This window comes from Emys orbicularis, chromosome 13 (assembly GCF_028017835.1).
Source record: "Emys orbicularis isolate rEmyOrb1 chromosome 13, rEmyOrb1.hap1, whole genome shotgun sequence".
NCBI classification, from domain to species: domain Eukaryota; kingdom Metazoa; phylum Chordata; order Testudines; family Emydidae; genus Emys; species Emys orbicularis.
The window spans coordinates 43,112,276-43,133,934 of record NC_088695.1 but is presented as its reverse complement, the minus strand read 5'-3'; the positions used below and the strand labels follow the sequence as shown (position 1 = coordinate 43,133,934).

The 21,659-nt window shown below is 41.5% G+C and overlaps 1 protein-coding gene across 1 annotated transcript in view; it reads right to left on the bottom strand.

Moving 5' to 3' along the window:
- HELZ (helicase with zinc finger) overlaps positions 1 to 20,515 on the bottom strand; it is a 142,264-nt gene extending 121,749 nt beyond the window's left edge. Inside the window, exon 1 of the mRNA XM_065415542.1 lies at positions 20,478 to 20,515. The gene's annotated coding sequence lies outside the window, so the exon portion shown is untranslated. The remainder of the gene's footprint in view (positions 1 to 20,477) is intronic.
- Between the last annotated feature and the right edge of the window lie 1,144 nt (positions 20,516 to 21,659).

Below are 21,659 nucleotides of genomic sequence, written 5' to 3'. Positions count from 1 at the left end.
CGGGTGGGTGAAAGTAAGTAAGAATTTTAAGTGGTTTTGCTGTTCATTTCCAGTCTCTCTCATGTTTTATTCATATTGATGTCAGACAGAGCCCAGAGGTCCCAAGTAGGTCGGGTAGCATTATGCTTGCTGCCATCTTGATTTTTTGGGACTTTGAGTTTTGTTTTTTAAGATGTAGTCTTTTAGAAAAGAAAGCGTAATGGGGGGGGGGGGGGTTAGGGGCTAGCTGGATGCCACCGAAACTCACTTTCAACAATTTAAGGATGTTTTTTGTTTGAAATAAAGTTTACATCCAAGGTGGTAAGGATTAGCTGCCAAAAATATACACGGTCAGCAAAGCACAAAACCTTTCAATAACTCCCCTCTACAATCTCATCCCTCCAATAACTATATTTAAATATATTTTACAGGTTCAGGACAGCTATTTTAGTTTAAAATGGACTTGACAAGAATTTGTTTTGATAGTTGAAGCAGGGAATGATGCAATTTCTCATTTTCTTTTTAGCAAGCAACTCACCTTTGGCAAATTTCCCTAAAATAAATTATCTCATATTGTTATGAGACTATGTATAGCTCTTATAGATATAAAATCAGCTTTTGTGATATTTTAAAATAATTTCCATCTCTAGGACATTTAAAAAATTCACAATTAGAAATCCCCATTATGTTTGATCTTTCTAGGACTTTATCAATCTAAGGTGCCTGAATTTCAACAAGTCTAAAGCTCAAATAGCTAAGCGCGTGCCTTTCCCATTGAATCCACTGTGCCTTTTCACCCATTACCACATGCTCTTTCACAGCCAGTGCTTAAGCAGTACACTGGAAATGTTCAATATGTTTTACAGCACATGGTGTAATTCTCTATTTGTCTTGTATCACTCTTAATTTAATTTTCAGAATCACAAGGCAAATGAAAGTACAAACAATGTTTAAAGATTTGTCAAAACAATTTTGACTGAACCCATCTTGTTATGTTAGAGATGGGTGTGCATGTGACACATATGTCACAAAGCTGGAGAAAGGTAATTTTGTTTATTCTGCCTTTATCCTGATGAAAGACTATAACGTTACCTTCTGACTTAACAGTGATCTTCCAAATTCTACTCTCTCTCATCGACCTAGAGCTTTAACTTTTGCTGATGGAGTAAAATATCATTCATGTTTTCATTATCATTGTCATGGTAAGGACAAGCAATAGATTTTGTGCACTTAAGAACATGAGTAACCTTATTCATCTGAGTAATTCCACTGATGTCAAAGTTACCCAGATGTTTGCAGGACTGAGTCTTCAACAAGTATAACGAGGAGTCCGGTGGCACCCTAAAGACTACGGCTACCCCTCTGATATTCAACAAGTATACATTTTTATTACTATTTTGGAAGGCTGACTTGCAGTTTTAGAAAAGTCAGTAACTATGATTAAAAAAATCATTTGAACCTTATTTAAAACTTAAAAGTAATTGAGGCACATATGCAAGTATCCAAGTTTGACTATCCTGACACACTATTCCTGCCATTTAAGTGGCCACTTACGTCACATATTACTGTTTCCAGTCCCTGACTGAATGACTTCCAATCTCAAAGAGCTTTTAAGATGGCTACATGAATACTTCCAGCATGGGAATTCATAGCCACATGAGTATTCAGAAAGGATGAAATCCCAGCCCCATGAAATCAATAGGAGTTTTACCATTTACTTCACTGGGGCCAGGATTTCAACCCAAATGTTTTCTTTCCGCAAATATTCTCACAAGCCAAATTTTGCGAATGTTCACAAAATCAAAGCAGATTCACAGATTTTGTTCAGATGAAAGTTTGCAAGTGTTTTTGTACAGTCCACGCCCAGTTCTCATGTGTCCATAATGTAAAAGGAATGAAAATGGGTTCCTCACTCGATTGGTTGATTCCACCAGTAATCACTGGCTTGCAATATCTATATATATAGTTCCCAGTATTTAGCTCCAAGCTGTGGAACCAATTAGCAGATGGAATAGAAAATTAGATCTACCATAGCCTGCAATGTTCAGTTCACTCGTGTTTTTGCCCATAGTAAATTTCACATCCCTGGGACTTGCTCCAGTATTAGGAAGGAGTAATTGCTTGAAGGAACCACAAATGAAGGAATGGGATTGGCAGCTGGTTCTCTGAAAAACTCAAAAATTTAAATTACATTATCCCACTACAGGGCTGCAAAAAGAGGATTTCATTTCCTCCATGGCACTTTTGATTTCCTAATTCCTGCCCCACCACCATCATACAAACAAAACTCCCTGGACCATTGTCTCATTAAAGCTCTTTACCATTTGATGTGTTTATCTCAGCAGCCTAGGAGAGCTGTATATGCTCCAGACCTTACTTTAACTGCCCTAGGGTAGGAGGCAGTAATATACTTATAACTGATAGGCATATAGCTTCTTCAGAAGGTAGGTTGTCTAACCCTTCTCCCCCAACCTATTACAACAGAGAACAGTTATTCCAGCTTTGAGATAAATTTACTCCCAGGGACCACTATGGTCACTGAGCAGCCATGCATCACGGTTAAAAATATCTTGGATATTAAGCTCACCGCCTACCAACTGGCTCTGCCACTTTTCACAAGTTGGCACCTTGTAAAAGAAAAAAATATTTTATTTATGAATTGTCTTCTACTGGGTGGCTGAATTCTTGTTGAATCAGCTGGCCTGAAAAGGAGCCAAGTTTCACACCCTGAGCAGTGGCCTTTTATGCTGAAGAGGCCACACAATTTCTTTTGGTTAATGCTTATCCTTAGAGAGCATTTGAGGGGCCATAACTGAGCTTTACTTAATCCAGAGTTTTGGTTGGACTGTATACCTATTGGACTAAACTGTGTCACAGGCTCTGCATTCAATGCAGAATGTTGAATATAGACACAGAAGATCTACAGAACACAGAAATAGGTAGGGAGCTTCAGAAGGCCAATTTATTAATTGAATTGAATCCTAAAAAAGCAAGCTGATACTTGGGCAAGGTATGGAAACTGACAACTTTAATCAGGAAAGAAAAATTAATTTCATTTTGTCATTCATAATTCACATACTCCTATTGACAAATTCTGCTCACTCAATTCCATCCACATATAGTACAGGGCATGTAGACATCTAAGGTCATACATCTTTCAGAACTTGTCTATTGTGGTTCCAGAGCTCCTCACGTACAAATAGTCAAGAATAATAAATATTTGTATGGGCATTGGGAGGAGGCAGTTGTTAATGGAAATTGATTTTCAGTTCCTCAAAGATTTTTTTCATAAAATTCAAATACAACAGTATAATTTCTAATTTATCCCATGAGTAAGCATTGTGTAGTGGTAACAGCACAGGACTAGGAGTCTGAGGATGTGAAGTCTATTCCCAGCTGTGCCAAAAATTCTCCCTTTGTGAACTTGGGCAAATTACCTATAAGCCTCAGTTTCCTCCATCTCCAAAAGAGGGATTAAAATACTAACTCCCTATAAGAGGTGGCATGAGGATTATTCAGTGTTTGAGAAGTGCACATTTATATAATTATTTTAATTTAGCAATTGTAATAAAGCATCAACGTTTTAATTATGTTTTATACAGTTTTAGGATGTGGTTTGACACTACAATCCATGTGATAACAATGCAAGACTAAATACCACACAGGCAAGAGTTTATGTAGTTCTTCCCTAGGATGATCCAAGAAACTGAAGAGATCTTTTAGCTCCTCATCCAGCACCTTCTGGAGAAGGCACTTTAGCATGGGCAAATTGACCTAATAATCCATTCCTCCAAGTTTTGGGAGGGGCGTTAGTATGCCTCCAACCCCCACCCCCAATAAAGAATGTCCAGCCTCAGTGTTTTTTAAGCAGTAGGAAAAGAGGAATGATGAGATGGGAAGGAAGAGCTATAAACAACAAAATCATCTAGCTCATTTATTCTAATGTAAACGCCATCCTTTCTTGGCACACAAGAGGCTTTTGAAGAATTACATCATGGCTGGATAGTTGGTCCAACAACAAACCAAAACTAAGTGGAGGAGGAGAGACAGCAGAACTGAACTACAAGTTTAGTATTTTGGCAGAAGTTCAGCCCATGATTGTGCACCACTACACATCACAGCTTAATGGTGTATTTTATGGAGCCAAAGCCTATGATAAAGCAGACAAGCTGACAGCTAACCAGCTAAGGCAAACAGATCTAGGTACTTTCTCAATCCACTGCAGAGAATCCAGACAGACAGATCACTTTCTACCTAGTCAACCAACTGATGATGTGGCCCAATCCTTCTAACTGCAATGGCACAAGGATTAGGACCAAGGTCTTGTATGCCCATTTGTACATTTACAAAGTAGGCATTTCAGTAAATATTTGCATATTTTAACAAGCATTAACCTCTCAAGTCGAAGATTAATGATAGAGCAGTGATGTCCAACCTCTGGCCCTGCAGAGCAATGTGTTAAAAAGAAAACGTGTAGTTGATTACAAATTGAAAATGAGCTCGCTGAGCCACACCCTGAAATTTTTAAACTGAGGAGTTTTGAATCAGACCCATAGTTAGGCAGAGGAAACAGGGGGCACAGCCTCCCCCAACTGTCCCCCCATTTCTCCTGCACCCCACAAACAGCTCTGCTCCGAGCCACAAGCACTGTGAGCAGCTCTTGTCCCTTCCCTTTAGAGCTACTCAGCAGCGCTCCCCTGCTGGCAGCCTGCTGCATTACAGGAGAAGGGAGAGAGGGAGAAGGCAGCTCTGCCTGCTCAATTGTCTGCATCTCTGCCAAGCTGTCAGAGCCACAGGGAGAGCAGGATAGAACTGGAGTGCTTCTGCCTGAGTTTGGGGAAATAGTCAATTGTGCCTCCTTGCCCTTTATGAAATAATTTGTTTGGCCCTCAGGCTGAGAAGGCTGGATACCACTGTGGCAGAGCTATCTATGGAGCACAGAGTTTAAAGACATTTTCTTACCAAATATAGGTAAAGAATCAAGTAAAGATGGCTTCCTGGCAATTATTTTAAAGAGACAACAAAAGCCCAATGGAGGTTTCTTTTATTATGATTATTACTAGATTTAACTTAGAGTACCTAATTATTAGAGCTAAGTGAGTGGCTGATTTAGCATGAAAGCTGTTCTTGTCTACCTCTTAAATAGGGTACAAATCACAGATCTACAATTAATTAAATTATTTAAACATAGATTTTTGTGTTTAAGAGTGAGAAAATAAGCTGGCAGCAGAAAGGAAATTCAAGTTTAAAGACCAGAACACTACCACTTGAGAGGGGTTGGAACCCAAATATCCCAGTCTAAAACATTAATAAAAAAGAAGTTACTAAATGGATTTTATTAAATGTCTAAACATTGGGAGAAATAGTATTAATGAATAAGGACCAAATCCTGCAATCTTTACTCAGACAAAACTTTCATTTCATGTCAATTACTGACTTTATTTGGAGTTTTGTCAGGATAAGGACTGCAGGATTTGGCCATAAAATTTCCATCAGCAGCAATCAATAACTTTATCGATCCTGATGCTCATCATACAAACTATGTAATTATATAAAACGCAGTACAACCACACAGTCTTTACAAATCAGAGGTTTCAAAACTGTGAGTAGTGATTCTAATTAAAAGACATTTGATACTAAGACAAATTAGAGAGAAAGCATATGAAATAGTAAACATACAATCACTTTACCATGTGCCTAGCACTACACATGGTGAATTTCAAGAATTCCAAGTAAGACAGTGAGCTTATACAATTTATCATCACTGGTGCAAATGGAATGTGAACTACTCATAGCAGAAGATCTTAAAAATCTGCTAAGGGGCTTGTGGTAAATTTTTCATTGGTAGAAGGATGGAAGTTGGATAGCAGATAAGGACAAGGCCCCTGTGACTTGAACATTTTCTAGATTTTTTTTTTTTTTTCAAATTACCAGTGAATGTGGTGTTTGTTTTTTTCATTTACACATGTACCTAGAGCCCTGGGTGGGTGCATTTTATAATTTTATAAACTGGAATAAAACAGACTAGTACACTACACGGTAAAAATAAATGTTACATACAAACAACCTGTTAACTATCATCTCACTGTGTCTGTGATTGCATCAACATTTTACAGACAAAAAACAATGACTCATCAGTGTTTAACTGTCACCACTTAGCAAAGATCCAGCATAAGTCAGACAATGTTATTTTAATAAAATAAGGAATAATATGTGTACCAACAACTATATCATCTTACATAGTAACTAAAAATATATATATTACAAAACCATAATAGACTCTTAAGTTTCTACTGACCCAATTTTAAGGCTCACCCACAACTCTGGATGAGGCTATATGACTAACTCCAAGTTGCCACTCGAGTCCTTTAGATTAGTCAAAATTATTATTGTTACTTATTTATTTTTCTTATCTATAATGATAATAGAAACTTACTTACCTTTTCCTATATTTTTAAGAAAATAAATCAAACCACAAAAGAGTGTTGTTCCAGCTAAGAACCGCAAAATAAAGTTGCACATCATGAGAAAAGAAAACAAAGCTCCTTGCAGGCAAAGAATTCTACTTTCCTGTTGCACTCCCATCTCAGCCTGATAGCTGTACTGTACCATGAACAATCGTACATCCACAAACCAATACTTAATAACAGGAGAGTAGATAATGACATCAATGCAAAAGAATTATGAACTATATTGCAAAAAGAATGCTACCTCCCAGATGTGTGGGATGGAAGTAAAAGGGAAAATTTAAAGGTTGTTTGTTTTCCTCAAAAGCATAATAGCACATATCTCTGGCATTCACACGCTGGTCATAAGGGTACTGCAGTAATACTATTTATGCAGCACTCAGAAGCGTGCTATGCACTTCACTGAACACTACAAAGGCTAAGTCCCTGCCCCAAGCAGCTGGCAATCGAACCTGTTTTCTAGAAAGAGATGAATTACTCCATTTATAATGTTGTGCAATTGCAGGCAAAGTGGCCCTATGTTCAAAACTGATGTGAAATGTGAAATCAGTCTAGAGCAAGAAGAAAACTTATGTCTAGGGTTGACTATAGCACAGCAGCACTTCAGAACTTCAGCTACATGGCCTGTGAGAAAGGTGATATGACTAGATCTTAGAAGGAACATAAAGAGGTAGAGTGCTCCAAAAACCACCACATCTTTTAACTTAAAGACACTCACTGAGTGAGTAAGTATTTGTATTGTCTTTCCACCTAGAAGAAAGGCCAAAGAGAGGACAGCCAATCAAAAGGGAAAGTGGTCAATCTTTACTCATGTGAGTAGTGCCATTCACATCTACTGAATAAGGGCTGCGGGACTGGGACCCAGCTTCAGAATGGATGGGTGGTAGCCAATCCTTGGAGGCTTTAAGCAGGGTTTATCCTCCACAAATCAACAATAGTTAAAATGGGATGGTATTTTACATTAAGCAAAGACCTGACCCCAACACCTGCAACACTCTACAGACATTTATGTATGGTAAATTATAAGAATTTATAACATGTTGAGACAGATTTCAATACAGATACCCATACGCTTTTATTTTGTTTACTGATTCTTTTTGTTTTTACTTTGGAATCAGTGGGAGAGAGAGGACAGTCTGCACTGACACTGACATTATATGTGGAGAAAATGGATAAGGAAAAAAAAAGAAAGACCATTTCAAGACCTTTCAATTAACTTCAGCTAGTGGCCCCCTAGGATTGTTATCCCCTATTTAAATTGCATGTGTTATCTCCTCGATACCTCCACCCAATTTACACTGACAACTCCTAGTCAAGGGATTTGTCAAACTGATTTAGCCGTGTCATGTCAGCAGCCTTTAACAAGGTATCTGTTGAGCAAATCGAGACCTCTGGCTTAGAATCTGAAAATTACTTACACAATGTATAGATCTAACTGCCTCATCCATCACAACCACATCACTAATTTCTTGATCTACAGCCTTTCAAGTGATCCATTTGTTCAAGGCTGTCCATAAAGTGTTACAAATGAGAGAGAGAGAGAGAGAGAGAGAGAGAGAGAGAGTGTGTGTGTGCGCGCGTGCAGAATTGCCTGTACAATCTTAATTCAACTCCTTGTATGCAGCATTATGATACATGATCACATATTACTTCTTCCACAGGACCCCTACCTCATTCAGTGCACATAATGAATGGACAGTGCTCATTCACTGAGCATCAATTCAATATTGTGTTTTCTCCTCATTGTTCAATGTGTGGCTACGAGCCTTATTTACTGCACGCTATTCAAATCCTGCCCTGAAGTCAAAAATATAATTTCCTCGGGGGCTATTCTATGATACTCAACACCTCCATGAGATGAGGTGGTATTATATTCCCATTTTAGAGATGGGGAACTGGGCACAGAGAGATTAAGGTCAAAATTCCACTACGTTTGGGTGTCCAATTCGACATACCTTGGACCTGATTTTTCAGAGTACTTAGCATAATATAGCACTCCATATATTCAAGAATAGCTCCCACTGACTTCAGTGGCAGTTGTGAGTGCTCAGCCCTTTTTCAAATCAGACCCCTGGTCTCAAACCAAGCACTCAAAAAATGAGGAACATACTAGTAGAGACCACCTGTGAAAAGTTAGGTTAAGTCATTTGCCCAGCATCACATGGGAATTCTGTGGCAGAGGCAGGGATAGAATTCAATTATCCAGGGCAGCATTCAACTGCTTTACTCATCTTGCTATCTCCCATTTCATTCATTACACACCTTCCAACTTCTGCAACAAATGAGGCAATGGTCCTACAGACAACAGCCTCCTTCTTTATACAACCCTGATTCATCCTCAGAGCAGGTCCATCCTGTGCATTGAATGAGGCAGGGGTCCTTTGGAAAAAATAGTAAGTAATCATGTAATTGACGACTGTATCATAATACATGTGTTCAAGGGAGCTGAATTAAGGTTGCTCACATAACCTTAACTGAGGCATTTCCTAACTTTTGAATGCATGACTCTGCAACCTTAATAATGTTCTTTTAACAGGTTTTTCCTGTGTATAATTTCCCAGATTTTTTAAAGAGTAAACAGAAATTCCATCACACAGCATTATATTGAAACCAACTCATCAGCAAGTAGAGTTGGGACCTTTAGTTCCATCGCACAGACCTCTGCCACTTGAGCTAACAGGGTAACTGACAGCAGCAGTAGGTCATCATCCTTGATGTAGAGCCACTTGAGAGGATGGGGCACTCTGCCAGTGTGTTTCACAGACATCTGCTGACACCAGAGGAATGGCGAGACTCAGGGATCTTGGGTTCTATTCTAGGCGATGGGGGGAGTGTGCTCTAGTGGACACAGACTCTTCTGCCCTAAGTGTGACCATCTGCTCTGCACCCTCCAACTTGTCCTTGGCCCAGTCCTCTCTTTTCCCTACTCCTGGCTCCTCATCCTATTCTCCTCGCCTAGCCAGTCCCAGTCTCCACTGCTCAGGCTTCTCATTGCAATGTTATTCTCCTCACTTAGCCAGTCTGACCCTTCTGAACACTCCATCCTAGTCTCCTTCTCCCCACTCCCAGCCTCCATGCCCAGCTGTTCCGTTACTCCCATCACTTCCCAGCTCTTCATCCAATCGGTCTCGCTCCCCTACTCTGGCCTCCATTCACCTTCCTCCCTGTCCACATTTCTCATCCCCACTGACTCCAAGTTCCAGTCTCTCACCTCATTCAATCTCAGTGTTCTCCCACTTCCATCTGAATCCTCGTTCCAGGCTCTGTGCCCAACCAGTACCAGTTCTCCTGCTGTACCCCAGCTTCGTCAGATCGATGTTCCCTCCCGGCACCCTGCCCCACTGGTTCTCCGACCCAGTCTCCTCCCCCATCCAAACTCCCAGTTTAAATTTCCCTCTTTCCGCCTCCTCCACTAGCCTCCGGGCTATCTCTCCCACCCCCAGACTTCTTGTCCCAGTCTACTCCCCCCACCCACTCTGAGGGTCCAGTTCTTGTCCTCTCTGCATTCAGATCAGGCGGCTTCTTCCTCTACACTCCCAGGGCCCAGCAGGGGGGGTACAGAGAGCACAGGAGAAAATGCCCTGAACCCAGGACAGCACACAGCAGAGCTGCAACTGCATAGAAAGTCCTGCTTAGCCCATCTGCACCATGCACACTGTGGACAGACTATTCGGGAATTTTTCAACGCCTTTTATTTTCGCCAAATTTGGACAGATTTTCATGAAGATGACAAAATACACATCCCTGAAACAAAGCTGCCCCCCCCCCCCCCCCGCCCAATTTCAAGTCCCTGATCCAAGGCAGGGACAGTGCTAGAATTTCTCAATGAAAAGGATGCCCGAATTTTTAACATAATGTATTTCAGCCCTAACCTTGTTCTTAGAAACAACTAAACTGTTTAGGGTGAATTTTTTTGTTTTTTTTTTGTATACAGCCGGTCAGAAAATTTCAGCCCAAATGGTTAAAGTTTGGCAAAGTGATAAGCAACCAGAATCAGAGTTTTATAATAGGAAATGTCAGGCTAATGGGCAGTATTACCAGCCTCGCCTACAATTCTTTCAGCTTCTTTAAAGAAAATCTCCTTCTAGACATAAAACAATTGTTCATAATAGCCCAGTCCCCCAGTTAAACTGCAGTAGCCTGTAGCCTGTACAGTTATGTGTTCTTACTGCTCTGTCTCAAATAGATGTTCTCAAACGTTTCCACGGTGTGGACCATATCTTAATAGAAAGATTCATCAACGATCACATAATTAAGCCTGCGAGTCTGTCACAGAGGTCACGGAAGTCACTGATTCTGTGACTTTCCGGGACCTCCATGACTTCTGCAGCCAGCAGTTGTGACTGACCCTAGGGCCATCCGAGCAGCTTGGGTGGCCCCAGGGTCAGCCGTACCGCCCCCACCCCCTTAAAACGTTGGCGGTCCTGGGCCATCCCCCGCCAGAGCTGTGGGAGTCCCACGCCACCCCCTGTGGGCAGCGGCTGCTGCAGTCCCGGGCCAGCGGGGCTGTTCCCTGCCAACAGCGGCAACGGAGGTCCCAGGCCGGCAGGGCTGTCCCCTGCCAGCAGCGGTGATCCCGTGCCGCCCCTCTCCCCCAAGAACCAGTGGGCACCCTGGTGTCCCCCCCCCAGCACCAGCAGGTGCCCCACAGCCCCCCTCCAGTACCAGTGGGAGTCCCGGAGGCCCCCCCCCAGCACCAGCGGGAGGCCCAGAGGCCCCCCTCCAGAGCAGCAGCTGCACTCCCGGACCCCTCCAGAACACCAAAGATTTAGTCGGGGTATTTATAGTGCAAGTCATGGACAGGTCAGGGCCCGTGAATTTTTGTTTATTGCCCGTGACTTGTCCACGACTTTTACTAAAAATGCCCATGACTAAATCTTAGCCTTGCACATAATCATAGTTACACATAATAATAGCACCCAACACAACAGGACCCTGATTGGCATCTCTGGGCACCATTGAAATATAAAATTTAATTACAATAATGGAGAATTCTGGTAATCCCACAGTTGCACAGTGAGCTTTCAATTACCAATACTGTCCAGTGCTGGGTTGTCAGACATTGCCAAAAGTATTTTTTCCAAAGCATCTGCTGTGGGCACAAGTACTTGTGTATCTCGGATACGATCCAATATCTGTCCCCTACATTTTCAAAGCGGTGCATGGGGTTTACTCATGTCACTCTAATTAATACCAGTTGCAGTAACAGTCAAGGCCTCCAAGCATTCCTTTGTAGGTGTAGGGGTCTAAGTGGACTGATTTAAAACACATTTCACAGTTTCAAAGACAACAGATATACTACAAACATATCTCATAATGCTTTCAATATTATACTGAGCACTTTATCTTCAGTCTTTAGTCTTCAGTCTTCTATCTTTAGTCTTAATTAGGCCAGGTCTACACTAAAAAGTTAGGTCAACCCAGCTATATCGCTCAGGGTGTGAAAAATCACACACCCCTAAGTGATGTAGTTAAGCTGACCTAACCCCTAGTATAGACAGTACTAAGTTGACAGAAGAATTCTTCTAGCTACCACCTCTCAAGGAGGTAGACTAGCTACTCCCATTGCTGTAGTGAGTGTCTACACTGAAGCACAGCAGCGAATTAAGTGTAGACATAGCCTTAGACTCAGGAGTTTCTAGCTCATGGTCCTGTGCTCAGATCACAACTTTCTCAGATTTCTGCAGTAAAATTCTTTTTAAAAGTAAGAAATTATTTGTCCCATTATATCCCTTTCTGGGAAACCTATGAGAAATTCTCTTTCCCGACAGCTCAGTGGTTCCAAGTCTCAGTGGTACAGTCCTACTGCGTGCTGCCAGAACAATTTGTCCTGAAATGTTCAATTTGCATTTTCATACAAGAACATTTTCCACTTTTGACATGTCCCAGTCCTGCAAACCAGATGACTGAGGCTATGTCTACACTACCGCGGTAAGTTGACCTACGCTATGCAACTCCAGCTATGTGAATAACCTAGCTGGAGTCGACGTACCTAAGGTCGAGTTACCGCAGGGTCTACACCACGGGGATTGAGGGGGTGTCGATGGGAGAAACTCTCCTGTCGACTTACCTTACTCTTCTCGTCGGGGGTAGAGTACAGGGGTCGACTGGAGAGCCATCTGCTGTCGATTTGGCGGGTCTTCACTAGACCCACTAAATCGACCGCCAGTGGATCGATCTCAGAGCGTCGATCCCGGCTGTAGTGTAGATGTGGCCTAAGAGTATGGCTACAGAGTAGTTGGGCATGTGCCTCCCAGCCTGTGGAGACAGACTCATGCTAGCTCAGCTCAAACCATCACACTAAAAATAGCAGCGTGGGTGTTGCAGCTTGGGCAGCAGCTCAGGCTCTTAATCACCTGGATCTAAGCTCGGGTGAGCAGCTAGAGTCTTCACCAGAAAAATGAGCTTGTCTACCCAGCCTGGGAGGCTTGCTCCCAGTTATCATGTGAACTAGTTGTTTTGAACCTTTTTTCATTTGTGGACCTCTAAAATATTTCAAATAGAGCTGTGGACCCCTTTTGAAATCTTAGGCACAGTCTGCAGATCCCCAGGGGTCCGCAGACCACAGGTTGAAAACCACTGGTGTAGACATATCCTAAGAGTCCTAGCTGAAGACCACAGCTTTGATCTTTGAACAAGGACCGGCTTCAACTACAGGAACAAGTCACGGCTGCACAGTTGGAGGAAAGAAACAAAGCCCTAAGTTTATATTTCTGTTGGATACATATAACAGGCTTCACTATTTCAATCCATCCCAGAGGCAAAAGAAAACAAAATCTTGACATTAACTATCAGTTAATAGTGCATAAATTCACAGATTACTTGTCTTTTCAATTTATAAATAAACCAGAAAGTTATGTCACAACTCAAGGTAGGTTTGGGTCTTCATTGAATTATTATAATAGACATAAACCCATTCATTCATGAATTAGACTGTGAGCTCCTTGGAGCAAGGATCATCTTGCTGCTCTGAGTTTGTACATGCCTAGCACAAAGGGGCCCTGACTGGGGTCCTTGGATGCTACCACAATAGAATTAATAAATAAAAAAATAGTACAGACAAGGTAGGTGAGGTAATATTGTTTATTGGGCCAACTTCTGTTGGTGCGAGAGACAAGTTTTCAAGCCACACAGATATTACCTCACCCCTGATCTTGTCTCTCTAATATCCTGGGACCAACACAGCTACAACAACTCTGCACAACTCTGTACAGGTCAGAGAAATACTCTAGACGTTTTTTTTCCAAAAAAGATGATACCTTCAATTGTGTGAGACATTTGCTCTTTTGAAATTCACAGCAGGAACCAACCACTGCAGTTAAAAATCACCAGTATCATTATAAACAACCTTGGAAAATCCTTTTTAGAAGAGTGGGTTTGAAATGTTACAGCTTTAGAAACCAACGCTTGGTTGTGGGAGTTGTTTTCAAACCTCGTGACCTTAACCATATTAACCCTATTAAATCTGGATCGGGCTTTCATAGCCATTCCCCTATTTCCTATAAATCACTGCTTTGGTAATAACAAAAAACCCAAATGCATGAATAAACATGGGTTACCAGAAGGGGCACTGTTCTGCAGAACTCGCCTATAAATGCAGCCATGTTGGAGCCTCTACAACTTTCCTTCAAACAGTAATTCCTAGGAGCAACACTCCAGGGCCCAGGCTAATATAAGTCTTGCCATGTAAGTTTCCCCAAGAGTGTTTACTCTATTTATTCTCTTTTAAAATGAACACAGACACAGGATTTTCCTTCAATCTTGAATTAAAACCCCAAACTCTAAAAAACAAACTTTAAAAATCTTTCTTTCAAAGTTTAGGAACGTTTCTCTCATTTTCTTCCGACTTCTAGCCTGGAGAAGGATTAAGGACTTTTTATGGCTAAACTGAACAATTCTGGCAAGAAAGAGAAAGAGTGTGTGTCTAACTAGACCAAGGCTAGCAAAAACTAAAGTCACCCACTTACTTATTCAGAAGCCATGTTGGCTGTCCTTCACCATCCTACAGGCGAGTGCTGTAGGAGTTGGCCAAAGTGCCCCAATCCTATAAACACAAACCTCTATAACCAAAACAGCACTTCCAATAATATCATGCACACAATGCTATCCTAGGATGCCACTTTGGCAATTCAGGGGCTGTGCTTTTCAGTCAGTACTAATCTCCTAAGCAACCCTAGGATTTTCCTTGGAGGTCTCCTCTCTAAGCAAGAGGAGAAGAAGAAAGCCTGATTTTGCTTGACTCATGAGATGGCACAAGCTCAGAGGCTAAAAAGTTATTTGCTGGATGTTACCTTGTGACTCTCTAAGAATAGTTGGGAATCCCGTTAGTTGGTGAGGAATTTAGATGAGCTCTGGGGAGGGAACATTCTTTCGGAGAAGTATATAGCTTTTTTTTTAAAAGGTACCTTAAGAGAAAATGAAATAACCATGCAAGAAATTAGAATACTGTACGAATAAATACCTCTTATTTGTGCACCTTCTCAGTCACAACTCTACTTTTTATTGTGAGGACCTCCATATTTTTGTCCGCAAAGTTATGTTACTTTTTTGGTTTGCTAAAACAATGTATATTTTGCCAGCAAATTAACCTTATATTAAACACTTCTGCTACTGTGACAATGCAGATTCTCAAGAGCAGCAGTCTTCAACTTCGGCAGAGTTACTTATTTCCTTTTTTACCATACAGTCAGTAGGTCTCGGTTTGTAACATGGATGTCCCAAAGTTCTAAGCAGTGTAACTTTAAATGTCAGTGGTAAACAATATTTTTATAATGTGTAGCTATACAAAAATCTTGCTAAACAAACTCAGCACAACGTGGTAGAGAAGCTGAAAGGCATTGCCACCATTTCTGGATAACACTTACTCTACTGGCCACAAGGCCAGCTTGGAACAAGCCAAATGCTGCTCCAGAGGCAGTGGATCCTAACTTTCACTTAACTCCTATAACTCCAAAATATACAAATTCAGATCTCCTGTCCTGTTATTCTTCTTATCCCTCCAGTTTACTCACTAGAGCTCTTAGAAGCATTAGTCCTACCACTGATTAAACGAGGGTAGCTCATGAGATGTAGTCCCCAGCCAATATATAACCCAAAGATTACAAAACATCCACCTTTATGTGGCCATTCTTGATACCAGAGGTATTTCCTGAGGCCACACAACAGAAACAAACCAGGCAGGGGATTGCAATAGTGACTTAGTAAAAAATATCACTGCAACAACTTTTCTAGTGACTCAGCAGCAGTGCTAGCATACAGGGGCTATTGCTTCTTGGACAAGTAAGATGGTTTACTATTAATACCAATTCTCCTTTCTGCTAATGTATGGGGTTACTTTTACTCTGATCTGACAAAAATTCAACATACACCACGCCAGTCAGAAAATTTGGTAGCTCACTGCTCCCTTATAAATGGGATGGGACAATGGCAATAGATAAGGACTTTCAGTTGTGGAATGGAGCATCTCAAGACTTGTAAAATGGCCTTCATGAAAAACTAAGGGCCTTGGGCTTGCTGTTGCCTTTGCCTAGAGTCTGGCTTTCACATCATGAACCTGCAATGTGATTGTTTGGGCACAAAGGGAAAAAAGATGAGGTAAAAAACTGAGAGTTGCTGTAGATGGCATTGTGACTGCCCACAGAAGCCTTGAGCATGCCACAAACAGAGAAACACGTAGCCAAGGCATTATATCCACTGTAGCTAAGTCAGACATTCTAACTTACCATTGCAGTGGAAAGGCAACAGGAAGACAAATTTCAATTTAGGTAATTACATTCTGCGTGCTTAAATTCCACATGCAGTTTCAACTGGATACTGTATTCGTTACCACCTTTCCTAAATTAGCGTGCAGTTTTCAGTGTTTCACTCCAGAAATGAATACACTTCCGTGGTGGAACAAATTATCCCTGTATAGTTTGGATCTCACTTTGTAAAGCACTTATGTGGGGAAGGGAGGAAAGCACTATATAAAAGATTTATTTTTGCACAAGACATTTGCATTACATATCACCACAACCATAACAAAATCACCACATGCCAGTCTGTGTTTCCAGACAGCAATCTGACTTTGCAGAAAACTAACATCACTGTCTATAGGAGGGGTTTTTTTGCCAAAAAGATTAGGAAAAGGGCTCAGATGCTGAACAAAGTCTACTGGCAGCAACAGGTGGAGAGAAGAGAAAAGGTTGGCCTGTTTTCCTGATTAAAATTTCCCGTGAAACTCTCCTAAGCACTGTCTGTTTTTTTATTTAAAAGTATATCCTATATGAACTTTTCAAATGGCAATTTCTGTTTTAGTGTTCTCTTCCTCTTTTTCTTTGGAAAAAAGAATGAGTAGTACCAAACTCCCTTTACTTGACATCTGGAATGAAGAGACTGGAATATACATATACTATTTTCCTACATACATTCTCCTAGATAAGGCTAGGGCTTTTAAGAGGAGCACTGACTATCGCCAAGGGTTGCTAAAGAAATGGTAAAACAAATGGGAAACAAACAAACAAAAATAGTTTATTTGTTCTGATAATCCCTAATCCATGATACAATTTCTAAATTTAAAGGGAAAAAATAGAATAAAATATGGTTCAGTGCTTTTAGCACAATGGGGTCCTGGCCTTGAGGTATTTCTGCAACACAAATAATAAACGCACAACCCTGATAGATGAGTGGGAGAAGAGATCTATAACGAAAATCCTGCTGCCATTTCCTACTCCATACTAAGCAGCCGGAGGACTTTGGTTGAAGTGGAACATTGTGATGCTGTTCCAAGAAGAGAACCCTGACAGGGGCTCCTCAGGCTAAATGCCCCTTGTACCAGGGGCTCAAGTAGATTTTAGGGAGCAAATCAGGGCTGGATGCACAGAGATTCATTAAAATCCATGGCTTCTTGATCTACATCGATCCACCAGCCATTTCCTGCCATCCCCCTGCTCCAAGAAGAGGAGCACACCAGCTGCACAAGATATTCCAACCCTGAGACTGCAGTAGTAGCCACAAAGCAGCTCCACAATTCCCGCTCATTCCCCAAGCAGGCTCTCCCTACTTAGGCTGGGGGGCAGGATCTGGGACACAAAGCATATGTCATCCCAAAGCTCTTTGCTAATTTAGACCTCACTCCTGCAATCAGATCTATATGGATACCACTGACCTCAATGAAGGAGCTCCACAAGAACACAAGGATCAGGGGCCTTAAACTGACATACCAAGTTACACACAGGGTTCAGTCACTACTAAAATGAAGCCACCTGTAGGATGAAACGCAGTAACTAATGCAGGATGATAGTACACAACTGCTTTAAAAAAAAAAAAAAAACACACTGGAAGTGAGGAAAATATTGAACTAAAATTGCAAGGGGAATTTAAGCAAGCAAAATAATTATCTGTGTTGGAGGAAATCTTTCATCAAACTATCATATTAACAGATGCAAAGAACAATAATAATTATACCTAACTGTGATACAGTATTTTTCATCCATAGAACTCAAGGCTGTTTACAAAGGAGGTCAATATCCTCATTTTACAGATGGGGGAAATGAGAAGGTATAGGGGTGAAGCAACTTGCCCACAGTCACCAATCAGATTCAGTGCTTGACCCACCAGGCCTCACACCCTCCCCAAACACTCTTATCTACCATTACATATATTTTTATTTTTCACTGAGATAGAAATTTCTCTGTGTGTCTAAACCCGAAACAGAAAAAAATTAATTACAAATGAAGGCCCTGATCCTGCAATCACAGCTGCTAACATGGACCCATATGCCCATGAAGAGCCCCTCTGCACTCAATGGGACTCCATACAGGGGCAGGAGTCCTTGCAAATAGACTCGATTGCAAACAAAATGTGGGTTAACGTGCTGCTTGCATATCTCACTTTAACCTTTAGTCACCCGAACAAATAAAATATAAACTTCTACAGCCTTTCAAATCTCAGAGCTACAGCTCTAAAATACTGATTTTTTTTCCACCAATTAATCTAGCTCATTGAAAGTAACCTATGTTCATACAATAAGAATTAAGGGGGAGGACTGGGAATAAAATTTACCGTATACACCTCATTTGGGGAGGTTACAGCTCCAATTTTTCCTGAACTCAAAGTTTAAAATTGTATTAACAGAATAAAATGAAAATAGAATACATTGCACACCTTCTGGCTGCTTCTTTGCTTAACAATAAAGGAATACAGTTCTGTGGACTAGAGTAAAGTTGAGACACAGAAAACTGAATACATCCCCTGCTCCTAACAATTTTATGCAGTGAAAACCAGGCCTGCCATAATCTCATTTATCTAGCGGGAGACTCCTTCAGTCTTCATTAATCTGAAAGCAGTTTTATAAAGTAGCGCTCACTCGTTGGCTGTAGGATTTTTTCCTAGTTTGTTTCAATTTAACATTTAAAATCTCCTGCCTTGTCTGGAGGTTAGAGGAATTACTACTGCACACTCAAATTCTCCCATCAAAACCAGCTCTGATGTTTTCAGACCTACTGACTTTTCACTCACGTTGTGCTTAATTTTTAAAGCAGGTGTCCATCTTACAACTAATTCTTTCAATAAGATTTTATAATTTATAAATATTATTATAAATCTCACTCCTTCCAGTCATCCCATGAGGGAAAACAAAGATGTGAACTTGACAAGCTGACTCATGTTGTGATCGGTTTTTTAATTATTTTTTTACAAAGTGTCTGTTCCTTCAACAAAGGATTGTTGTTTTATTTTTTTCACTATTTAAATGATGCTATTTTGGGGAAGTAGAAAAATGACAAAAGTACCCTCCTATTCACAATATGCCAGCTTGACCAGCCATGATGAATGCAGATCTGCTATTTGGGTCATTAATTGGAAAGCAGTTCTAAATCTCATGACTGATTTTTTCCCACTGTTTTTTCAGTCAGATTGCAGTTATGTTACATCTTACTCATTATTTTAAATCTCCCTCTTCAAAATCACCCAAGCTGGGACTGTCCCTGTGAAAAACAATAATGCCAAATCTTCACTCATTTTGAAATTCATATTAAAGCACAGCTTGTCAGAGTGTGTTTTCATCCAGTAAAAGGAAAGAATTTATTTTGTCTTGTGTCAATGACACATTTAAAATCTCCCTTAACTCGAAACTACCACAGCTTGATCAACTCTGATATATTCAGACCAACCAACTTCTCATATGTATGAAAGTTACTACAAGAACCTGGTCCTTCCAACACTTAAATGCAGATAATGTCACTCATGGGAGTAATCCTAGCCAGAACTGGTCTCTCTGTTTGCAGGTTTCCACCCTAAAAGAGTTGTTAAGGCTTTGTTTGGGGACGGAGAGGGGGTTAAATAAGACCTTTCCACTTTTCAGCTTCCACAAGATTTTCAGTGCATGAACGGTGATCTCAGAGGGTTTTTTGGGTTAAGTCTCCTCACTTCACATTGCCTTACCTTGGGACAGCCCCCGTGTAGCAATCAAAAATGCAAGTTAACCAAGCCCTCGCTCATCTGAGGATTCATTTTTAAGGCAGTTGTTAAAATCTGACTTTTTTTTTTACCCCTCAATAAACTCTAAAAAAAAATTTTTTTTTTAAATCTCTCCTCTTCTTCCCTGGGTTCAGCAACTCCCCCCACCTAACCCCACCCGGGGTAAAAACCAAAGAGACCCACACCCCCAACCCCACCCCCGAAGAAACCCCTGACCCGGGGGGGGGGGCAGCCAATTGTGTGGGAGGCATCTCCCAGCTCTGCCCGGCCTGGGGCGGTGTTTCTCTGTCCCTGGGTGTCTCGCCCAGGGGGGCAGCTCAGCAGCCGCCCGGGCTCAGGCTGAGGCTGGTTGTAAACAGCCCCTGAGCTGCTGCTGCTGCAGGCCCCTCCGCAGACACAGGGCCCTCTCCAGCCGGCACTGCTCAGCCTCCAGCCCGGCCAGCTGCCTCAGCCCGAGCCCCCGGGAGGCTGCTGGGCCTCGAGGGGGCCCCGATCCCCTCCCCGGGGCTCTCCCAGGCCGGGCCCCCCTGTCCTGGGCCCCCATAGGGGGGGAATAGGGAAGTCCTGACTTACCTGTCATTACTTTCTACGCCATCTTGGATCCACTTGTCAACGTCCCCACAAAGCATTGTGGGAAAAAAACCTCCCCCCACCCCTCTCTCCTTCCCCCCCAGGCCAGGAGCCGAGCAAAGAAAGTTAGAGGGGAGCCAGGCAGGCGGGGGACGGGAGGGGGGGGGCTGGTGGTAAAAACAAAGTGGGGAGCCCCATCCCAAAGGGAAGCGGGGGAGGATCGGAGTGAGGGCATGGAGCAGCCAGGCTGCCTGGCATGCTACTGTCTCTGGGGCACTGAACAAGGTGGGCTGCCCCTTGCAGTGTTTTGCAAAAGGAGTGAAATCGCTGGCTCTCCATGCACCCCGCAAGCAGCTGCTGGAGCAAAGAGGGACTGCGTTGAATCGTGTGGTTTCTGCTTGCTTTTTTCTCTCCCCCTCATCCCCCGGGAACTTTCCTCCTGGGGAATGTGTCATTGGCATGCATCAAATTGCCTAGGTCAGGACAACAGGTTTTGGAGGACCAAATTAATTCATTATCTGTTTCCCTTGCAAAATAAGTATATACCATATTTCTAAAGGAGATTTTTTTTTTATAAATGTACCATTGGAGTTGCAGACATAACTACATGTAACTGCATTTTCTGGGGTATGATTTATTGAAAATAGATTTTTCCTCTTGCAACTTTTTATTTTTCAGAAAGCATGTACCCGTTCAGAAATTCATTATTGGGTATTTCTGCATGCTACAAAATGTCTTGTATGCCAGCCTCTGTGGCAAAGTGCACGGAAATATGTTTTTGCCTTGCACTTATTTCATTATAATTTTTGCAATAATTTCCTTTCCCCATATGGGATTGTATTAGTGGCTGTGTATATATACACCAAATAATGTACAAAAACAGTGTAACATTTCTCAGGAAAGTATGTTGTTGCATTTTAAAATATTTTTTCCCTTATAATTTTGCTAAGGAACTTTCCCTTTCAGAAACTAATTTCTGGCTCTGCATGAATCTCAGAAACTATTTTGTATAACAGGTTTCTTTTTGCAAAGAACTCTTTCCTGTTAGCAATGTATTATTGGCTCTGCCTTCAAAATGCTTAGCCACCATATTGTTTCAAGTATTTTTCTTCACAATTACCATGTTTTGCAAAATAACTTTAGAAATGTTATTAACTCTGTATGCATGCATGTCACAAAATGCCT